Source organism: Sinocyclocheilus grahami, unplaced genomic scaffold, assembly GCF_001515645.1.
Source record: "Sinocyclocheilus grahami isolate Dianchi unplaced genomic scaffold, SAMN03320097.WGS_v1.1 scaffold908.1, whole genome shotgun sequence".
Taxonomy (NCBI): Eukaryota; Metazoa; Chordata; class Actinopteri; order Cypriniformes; family Cyprinidae; genus Sinocyclocheilus; species Sinocyclocheilus grahami.
The window spans coordinates 348124-356631 of NW_015506087.1; positions in this window are offsets into that span (position 1 = coordinate 348124).

Consider the following 8508-nt stretch of genomic DNA (forward strand, 5'->3'; position numbering starts at 1 on the left):
CTTATAAGAAACTCAGTGAATCATTGACTCAACTGGTGGCAGTCAGGACCTAAAAAATGTATTTGTTCATTAAAGATTTGTTAAAACTAAAGTATCAGATCTATTTGTGAATGAAACATCACTAGCATAAAAAGCGCGCATGTAAAAAAGACAATTAACACCAATAACGAGCAGATTACAATTTATAGGCTTGAGGGAGAAAGGCGCAAATTATTAATCTCACATAAACTGAGCGTAATTTCGGCAACCTCAGTCTAATTAAACGGTTCTACATAGGTTTATTCAAGTTATGGCTAACAGCTAGCATGAGCTGCATCAAGCGTAAGAGGGAGGCAGTCAAACAAACCACTACGGTTGAAGTTGAAAGTAATGTATAGTTTTATCCTGTTAAATTTCAAATAACTACATCTATGGTCTTCTAAAAGTCATATTTGACGATTCCACCTTTGAAATAAGAGGCTATTCTATACTAACCGACCGACGCAATATAAACATGATATGCATGTCGGTAGTATTTATTTATTATATTTTTTTACCTCAAGCGAAAACTTACATGTCATCCAAAAATGTCGCCGGGATTCTCTCTGAGCAGGAGCAAAGAGATGAGCACTTCATCGGCCTGCGGTTGTAAGCCGACTCAAAGGCGACGTTTGATGAACTGGGAAAACAAAGCACTGACCGAATTATATCTGCCTATGCATGGCAGACACTTATTAGATGTTAGAGGTAATGTGGCTGACGTTTCGCGCTTGGGCCGACGTCGGCTAGACGTACGTGTGCTGTCCGGGTTAGCCTATATGATGAGATCTTAAAAGGATATTCACCCAAAAATGAAGATACTGTCATATATTTACCCTCAAATTGTTCTAAACCTCTATGAATATCCTTTTCCTCCTCAACATAAAATAAGATATTTTGAAGAATGATCGTAACCAGTTTCTGGTCCCAACTGACTCCAAAAGTGCTTTTTTTTTTTCATATGGGCCCAGCAACTGTTTGGTTACCAATATTGTTCCAAATATATTCTTTTGTGTTCAACAGCATGAAGGAATCTCATACAGGTTTAGAACATCAACAGAATTTTCATTTTTGGGTGAACTATAATGCAGCCTATTATAGCTGCTGTTACCATTTGTGTCAATAATGTAAATCAAACATCAGAAAGAAAATAACTGACTGTCCTTGACTGAATCACTTTTGTAAAATAAATAAGAACAGGGACGCGGGAAGTAGGGGTGCTGAGGGGGCTGCAGCACACCCGGTTTTCACATGGTTGCAAATGCAACGCCAAGTTTGTTCATTTAAATGTATTCCGTTTTAGCATTTAATTTATTTGTAATGATTTCTTAAATGTAAATTGTAAGTGGGCTATAATAAACCCATGTTTATCTTTATAAACATTATTTTACTTGTGATGTTTTCTATATGGAATGATTAGCCTAATCCTCATGAACACATGACGCTGGCGCGTGGTATCAGACTATACAGAATGCGAAGAAGATTAACTTATTAACAAGGAAATAATGGCGCAAAAGCCTATTTCAAATTTTTTTAAATGCCCATCCCAGCAAAAATTGTCCAAAATCGGCATCCAGCACGAGCACGGAGACAAGTAAACCTAACGGACCCAGCCCAACCACCCAGATTGATCAGCTACTATCGATAATTTAAAAAAATGTGATATGCAGTCAGATTTCCCAGTGTGTATGCCACTTAAACGAGTGTTCATATCGATGCACTTGTAGTGCGTAGTGGAGTTGTCAAATGAGGTGACCTCCCCCCCTTTCACCCAACACAACACGGACACACACAGCACCCCCCAACCGAAAACATCTTCCCGCGCCCCTGAATAAGAATGAATATATATTGAATGTATACAGTGAAGACTATTCAGTCTATTTGCACATTTTCTTTATACAATATATTTATTATTCAGTGCTTTAAGTTTTTCAAGTAGGCCGTTTTTTATGATCTTTGTTCTGTTGTAGCCTAATTTGTGACTGTTTACTTGTCTTCAGTAAGCTTATTTTAACTTAGGCTAGTATTATTTTTTTATTGATATTAAAATTGGTAACAAATTATATAAAAAAATTTGCCTCCTCGGGAGATGGATGGGCTTAAAATGCTTGACTTTTGGGGCCTCATTGATTATCTTGGTTACCGCAACTTGGTGATCTCATGTCGGTCTGAGTCCCTTGTAGGGCCCCGGGAGATGACGGAACCCGCTCCAGTCGGGGAACTCGCTGAGCCCACTCCGGAGCCCGTTTCAGTCCAGGAGCTCGCAGAACCCAGTCCTGAGCCCGCTCCAGTCGGGGAGCTCACAGATTTGACCACCTCTGTCCTTCAGACTCCCACTAAGCGGCGGAGGGTGAGAAGGAGGACAGGAAGACTCACTTCAGAGCCCGCTCCGGTCCCGGAGCTCACCGAGCCCGCTCCGGTCCCGGAGCTCACCGAGCCCACCTGGTCCGCCTCCCTCCTGAACTTTTGTGTGTCTGGTGGAGCGTCTGGTATCCGCTCCGTAGAGGGGGGGTAATGTCACAGTGTTTTGTTGTGGTGACCTGGACTGGTCACTTGAGGGCGCTCTTCTGTTTTATGTTGTTTGTGTTAAACTCCATTTCCCATAGTCCCCTGCTCACTAATCCTGGTCTGATCGGTAACTCCTGTTCATCATTTACTCATTATCCCAGCTATATATATCATGCCTTCTCTGTCTGTCATTTGAGTCTTGAGTGTATTGTCTTCCCAGTTTGTGTTATCTGTGGTCAGGTTTTGGATTACCTTTTGCCACGTTTTTGTTCTGTTCTGTTTTGTTATGTGGTTACTTTTCAAATAAACTGCACTTGGAACTTACCTTGTTTTCTCCTGGCATTCCGTGACAAAGACTCAATAAATTAAAAAAAAATCCAAACTTTGAAAAAAGGTTGTATGATTTGAAGGTTTGATATTATCTAAATGTATACCCAAATGAAATGCCTAATACAAGTAATTCTGTCTGAAAACACTATTCTCAACAACAGGTATCACACAGTCCTGTTTAAATATATGCCTGTACGGTCATCTAGTGGTTATACTACAGTATTGCACTTGATTGCATGCATTTCTTTCTACTAATCTGCCTCCATTCATTGGATTTTAAATACCAATTAAGTACTTTGTTTTAATTTACCTATTTTTAATTTACTGGATTAATAAAAAAAATAGTATAAAATGTGTTTTTTAATAGTTTTATTTTTTTACAGAAATATGGTATATAATTTAATACAGAATATTGTTTAGTAGCAGGAGATCCCCTCAAAATATTAAAGAAAAAGCCATTATTATAACTATAGTATAAATATACTATAGTTATAATAATGTCTTTTTCTTTAATTAAAAAACAAAAATTAAAAAGCTTGCACTAAAGACCAAAAAAGTTAAAGCAAGAATACCAAATGGCAGACTATGCCAACGTGTGTGCAAAGTAAAAAAAAATAAGCATAAAAAAAGATCTGTCATTTACTCACCTTAATGTTGTTCCAAACTTACATAGCATGGGAAAAGTATTATGGAAGTCGATGGCTACCAGCAACTGTTTGATTACCAACCAATAACCATTTTAGGGTGAACTATCCCTTTAAGGACCCCAAAATGCCCCGAAACATTGGAAAAAAATTAGAAAAAGGTGCTTGGGCCCAAATAAACATCTAGACAGAATTTTTAATGTAACTCTAAGCTTCATGGACTCACCTCCCTCTGACGTTTGGTTGCCACGTGTTGGTAAGTCCCTCCTATAGCTGAGAGCCCAACTCTTACGTCGACTGTAAAAACTCTGTAGATAGGTCAGGAACTTCCTGTATCTGTAATTAGTAACAAAAGAAACTGTAAAGAATAAATACAATACAATAAAACCCTCAGAATAGGCCTCTGGAGAGTAAACGCATCAGAAGTACTACTAAATATTTAAGCTACCTCTACCTGTCTACTATTTTCTCTACCTGGTGGTCAAAGGGTTGTCAAGGGCTTGCTGGTAGAGTAATTCAACTGTACTCATCTCCCTGGCATAAAGCATGTCTTTTACTATGCTGAACAGTGTCTGCCTGTCCTTCATCTCAACTTCGTGTTCTTTGTTCCACAACCACCTCCACACAGCTTGCAGAAGATGAAATATGCAGAGCAGTTGTGCGGCTTCAGGAAAGACCTGTGCTATAGCTCCCTTCTCTGCCTTTGAGTCATCTGTCAAAAACACACGAGGGCCTGCCTCACCTCGCCCTCCAAAGGCATCATTTTTCAATAAGGACTTCAGCAGCTCCAATCCCTCACTAATTGTCTTCTCATCTTCTGACTGGGTTATCACTATCCCAAGAGGAAGACCAACCTCAAACAACTGAGTCAGGGTTTCAATTACCTTGACCCCTACATCCTTGTGCCTCAGTGCCTCCGCAACAAAGATGTTATGATTATGTACATTGTACAAACGGACAGAAGTTGGGTAAGTGGGTATTGTGTAGTGCACAAACTACACAATACCCTCTTGTGTAGTGCACAAACGATAGGTGCAGAAGTGATATTTATACCCAGGAGGCAACCAGTTCTGTAAAAGTAAAAAGAAGTCACCGCTCACCGGACAGAAAATCGCCCAAACTTTTAACAGCACTGTAGTTTTGCAGGTAGGTTTTTAAAAGCACCTTGAAGACACAGTTCTTCTGGATTGAGTCTGTCTCCGTTTGTTCCGTTTCTTCATGTGACTCCAGACAGACTGATGAGGATCAGATCAAAGAATCCTGAAAAAAAGTATCCCAGGTTCCCAAAAAATATTAAGCAGCACAACAGTTTCCAGCACTGATAATAAATCAGCATATTATTATGATTTCTGAAGGATCATGTGACACTGAAGACTGGAGTAATCTAAATAAATTAGATTTAAATGTTTTAGATTTAAATGTATATTAAAATAGAAAACTTTATTTTACATCATAATAATATTTCACAATATTAATTTTTTTTCCTGTATTTTTGATCAAATAAATGCAGCCTTGATGAGCAGAGCATTTTTTACTCCTGTAAAAAAACAAAATCATTCTGATCCCAAACTTTTGACTGTTAGTGTATATATATATATATATCCGCCTAAAATGCAATATTCTCATCAGTTGTCTATTAGATGTGACCTTTAAATCTGCGTGTTTTAATATTTTTTCCAAGGGCATTTTTTTTTCCTTTATAGAGGGAATTTTCCCACTAATCTCATTAATACTTTCATTTCAGATTCTTACATTTGATCTATAAATTAAATTATAATAATGTGATTATCTCTACGTTAACAAATTAAATCATTTACACTGAAAAATGCAACTGCATTAATAATATTATGAGATTATTTTTAATATTTTTGAATATACAAACAAGAAATGGTGGAAATGATACTTTTCAACGAAATTAATACGCCAGTAGGTGCCAGTAATGAGCGTTTAATGAGTGAGTCATTGAGTCGTTCATCCAAACGATTCGTTCAAACGGCAGATTCATCAGATTTTTATGCATGGGCTAATGAAACTTTGATTCTGGTTGAAAAACACGGAATCAGTCAGCAATGAATCGTCTGGTTGTTGTGAGGTGCGCTGTGTTCCACCTAAAATGTAGCCTAAGTGACCTAATATCATTGTATTTGCTTATTGAACTGTTTATATAACTATTAAACAGGCGTAATGGTGAAAAGACTGTGATGTTGCCTAGCTAACTGTATTTTAAACATAAAAACTTTTCATTTTGAATTTTTACCTCAGGATGCTGAGTTTTATTATGAGATTATTTTTAATATTTTTGAATATACAAACAAGAAATGGTGGAAATGATACTTTTCAACGAAATTAATACGCCAGTAGGTGCCAGTAATGAGCGTTTAATGAGTGAGTCATTGAGTCGTTCATCCAAACGATTCGTTCAAACGGCAGATTCATCAGATTTTTATGCATGGGCTAATGAAACTTTGATTCTGGTTGAAAAACACGGAATCAGTCAGCAATGAATCGTCTGGTTGTTGTGAGGTGCGCTGTGTTCCACCTAAAATGTAGCCTAAGTGACCTAATATCATTGTATTTGCTTATTGAACTGTTTATATAACTATTAAACAGGCGTAATGGTGAAAAGACTGTGATGTTGCCTAGCTAACTGTATTTTAAACATAAAAACTTTTCATTTTGAATTTTTACCTCAGGATGCTGAGTTTATTAGTGTTGCACGTTTTGATTTCTCCTGGAGAGGCTGTGAGCCTCGCCTCAGCAACGCAACCTTATACTGTCAATAGATGCATTCTATTCAGTAGCTATATCCACTATTCGCCACTTACTCTAAACGTAATAAAATCAGAAAAATACTTGCGTTTTGGTGTTTACATAGTTATTTTTGGTTACTGATGTTTTAATCGTTTTTTCTCGCAATTGCGAGTTTATATAACGCAATTCTGACTTTTTTTGTCAGAATTGTGAGATATAAACTCTCAATTGCGAGTTATAAAGTCAGAATTGTGAGATATAAACTCGCAATTCTGAGAGCATATCAGTCTTTTTCCCCCCTCAAAATTGGACTTATAAACTCGCAATTGCGAGTGAGAAAAAAAGTCAGAATTGCGAGAAAATAAATCAGAATTGGGAGATATAAACTCGCAATTGCGAGAAAATAAGTCAGAATTGGGAGATATAAACTCGCAATTGCGAGAAAAAAAGTCAGAATTGCGAGAAAATAAGTCAGAATTGGGAGATATAAACTCGCAATTGCGAGAAAATAAGTCAGAATTGGGAGATATAAACTCGCAATTGCGAGAAAAAAAGTCAGAATTGCGAGAAAAAAGTCAGAATTGCGAGTTTTTATCTCGCAATTGTGACTTTATATCTCCCAATTCTGTGAAAAAAGTCAGAATTGTGAGATAAAAAGTCGCAATTACCTTTTTTTCTTCTTTCTTTTAATTCAGTGGCGCAAACGGGCTTCCGTAGAAGTGAAGCCCGTTTGAAGCCACTGTGAGGTGAGCGCTGATAAAGGGGAGCTTGATTAGCTGCAGCAGGTGCGGGGAATTAGAATGCAGGTGATTGTGATCTTGTGAACGTCGGTGCTGATGACTGTGATGACTGAAGTGACTGTGGTTGAGAACAGGTGTGAGCCGGGGAGGATTTTGGGACATGGAGTCCAGAGCTGGTGACTGGTGACAGAGGCTGCGTCTGAAACCGCCTAATTCTCTACTATATAGTAGGCGAGCGAATAAGTATGTCCGAATCCTTAGTATTCATAAAAGAGTAGGCGAGAATTACCTGGGTGACGTATTAATTCTCGCGAGATTCGGACACGCGTCTACTTAAAGTGCATCCGAAACCACCTACTTCTCTACTATATAGTTGGGGAAAAGCAGTAGCCCAGCGAATAAGTATTTCCGAAACCAGTATTGATAAAAGAGTAGTCGAGAAGTTCCCGGATGTTCTACTTCTTTTGCCCATCTTCTTGAGTGCTCGTCGATTGATACTTTTCTATCCCAGGAGGCCACGCGAGAGAATTTTTTTTAATTATTTTTTGCTTTATTAATTCAATGCCACAAGAACATGAGGTATTACATATTCACATGATCAAATTAACATTATTAGCTGCCAGAGGGGGAAAAAAGAAGAAAAAAGAAAAAAAAAAAAAGGGGGGAAGAAAATTACATAAAGTTCAATGCTTTCAGAGCATTACATGTTTTCAGTGCTTTTTTGTTTTTTGTTTGTTCTAAGAGATTTACATATAATTTAAAGTCATTTATAAAATGTGCAAAATTTGGTTTACATTGAGCCCACTTCTTCTTATGTATATGGAATTTTCCTAACAAAATAAATAAATGTATAATATGTTGTTCTTTACAATTCAAAATTTCGTTTTCTGTATAAAAAAGTACATCAAATATACTAATTTCTATCATACACTCTATTTTTCTGTTAATATAGGATTCCAAATCCTTCCAAAATAATCTCGAGTAAATACAATGAAAAAAAAGATGCAAAATAGTTTCTTTTTCTTGACCGTCAAAGATTCCTTTTTCTTTTTACACAAATTAAAAATATCCTCAATAATCAATTTTTCCTTAATATTTTAATTTTTTTCCCCAATTTTCCTTGATTAATAAATGCCGTTCTAATATCAAACTTCATTAATTCCCAATACTTTCCATATGATTTTTCTAAATCTGCAATTGTTCTATATTTTTCAATAATATCTTTAATCTTTTCCTTTAAACATTCTTTTTCAAGCAATTTATTTAATTTCCAATAGCTGCTATGTTTTTTGACTGATTTTTCTTGTACCATATTTATTTTTATAAATATTCCTTTATGATCCGTCATTATGCAAGGTTCTATCAATACAGAGGTCACATTATTAGATAAATCATTAGACACTAACCAATAGTCAATACGAGAATGAAGAGATGAGTCCTTGTTACTCCATGTATATTCTTCCCTGTCTGGATTCTTACATCGCCACACATCAATAAGACCCAATCTTAAACATACA